This window comes from Myotis davidii, unplaced genomic scaffold (assembly GCF_000327345.1).
Source record: "Myotis davidii unplaced genomic scaffold, ASM32734v1 scaffold118, whole genome shotgun sequence".
Classification (NCBI taxonomy): Eukaryota; Metazoa; Chordata; class Mammalia; order Chiroptera; family Vespertilionidae; genus Myotis; species Myotis davidii.
In genome coordinates, this window is record NW_006290441.1 from 3,590,977 (window position 1) to 3,592,802 (window position 1,826).

The following is a 1,826-nucleotide window of genomic DNA, read 5'->3' on the forward strand; positions in this document are numbered from 1 at the left end:
TTGGGAGCGCTCAGAGGATGTCTGTCAGACATCCTTAGCACTGCCACGGAGGTGGGAGAGGCTCCTGCTACCACTGCTGCGCTTGCCAGCCGTGAGCCCGGCTTCTGGCTGAATGGCGCTCCCCCTGTGGGAGTGACCGGACCACCAGGAAGCAGCTCCTGCATTGAGCATCTGCCCCCTGGTGGTCAGTGCACATCACAGTGACCATCATTCCACTGTTTGGTCAATTTGCTTATTAGCTTTTTTTTATATAGGATAGGAAACAAGACCTATCTATTGTACCAGGTACCCACCACCCAGTCAAATCTTCTCCTGCCACCAATATATTAGGGCCCCTTTGTTCCCCCACTCCCTTACATTCAGCAACCACCACACTGCTGTTTGTGTTCACAAGTTCCAGTTTTATATTTCACATGAGTGAAATCATATGGTCCTTCGCTTTTTCTGACTGAACTGTTTCCAAGCTTTGACTTCCAAGTGCCCAACAGTCTTATGATACATAAAAACACCAGTAACTTCATTTAACCAAATGAAATGTGTTTCATAAATTAAAGTCTGAGGAAATCTGTCCCTGCCAAGCAGACTCCACGCACCACTCCTAAGTAAACACGGCCTCTATACGCCTCGCACTGCACCATGATGTCTGTCTGGACGAGGAGCTGAAGATCTAGGCTACAGTTGCTCTAACGAGAGTCACTGCAGTTTTCTTTAGTTAAGTAGCTCCAGTGAGTTTGGAAAATTTGACAGAGTAGCTAAACGAGTATTTGTTGAGTGCCAAGTCAAGCGATGCAAAAGCCATTTATTACAATGTCAAAGCAGGGCATAGTCACAGAATGCTGTCAAGTTTTGGGAAGTTAAGAATGGGGATAAGTATTTGTTGAGTGCCAAGTCAGCGATGCAAAAGCCATTTATTACAAGGTCAAAGCAGGGCATAGTCACAGAACGCTGTCAAGTTTTGGGAAGTTAAGAATGGGGATGAGGGGGATGTACGGGAAGAAGGATCGACAGGGCTCACTTTTCCGGGGAACCTGGATATGAGTGAAACTTAAAGAAACAAGTAGGGGAGCGTAGGGAGGTGCTCGAGTCAAAGAGAACACAAAGCTTGGTGTGAGGGAAACCGTGGCACTGTTGGGAGAGAATGGATTAGTTGACGTTCCTGTAAAATGCTATGCCCCCAAAGGAAAAGAGAGAATGTGCGTGTCTCAGGGGTGGGACAGGCCTGGTGCGGAGGGGAGGGCGACCAGCAGCTGCTCTGGCCCAGTGGCTAGACGCTTTCCCCAGTAATCTAGGTCTCCCGGAGCCTAAGCCCGAGGTGGCCCCTGAAGGGACTCTGTCCCCAAGGCGCAGGGGACAAACTGGGGGAGTCGGCCCACAGAGCACGTCCTCTTCGCAATACTCGGTCTTCTGCGGGACGGCTACCACAAGGGCAGAGGAAGGAGGAGAGGTGAGGCATGCGACTGAGTGGGCTCACACGGTGCCCACAATTTGTGACTGAGATGGGGTGGAAATGAATCTGGTGGGACCAGCAGTCCCCAGAGGAAGGGGTATGTTACCAGTAAGTCCTTGTTAGTGCGTCTCTGTTTTACAAGTTACTTTAACATAAAGAATACCTGACCCCCAAATTGGGAACGTGGGTGGGGAAAGGGCTATTCTCTGCTGCGAAGGTTAAACAAATAATGTCACAGACAGACAATACAACTGTGAGTGTCCACATGGAGGCTCAGGCCGCGCTGGGGGACCCAGGTCCTTAGGGACGAACATTGGGCAGGCTGAGGGATGGGGCATCGAGGAGGCTGAGGGATGGGGCATCAGGGAGGCTGAGGGAT

The 1,826-nt window shown here is 50.6% G+C and overlaps 1 protein-coding gene across 1 annotated transcript in view; it reads right to left on the reverse strand.

Moving 5' to 3' along the window:
• EIF3F (eukaryotic translation initiation factor 3 subunit F) overlaps positions 1 to 1,826 on the reverse strand; it is a gene marked incomplete at its 5' end in the record, with an annotated part of 9,598 nt that overhangs the window by 6,787 nt on the left and 985 nt on the right. The window lies entirely within an intron of this gene.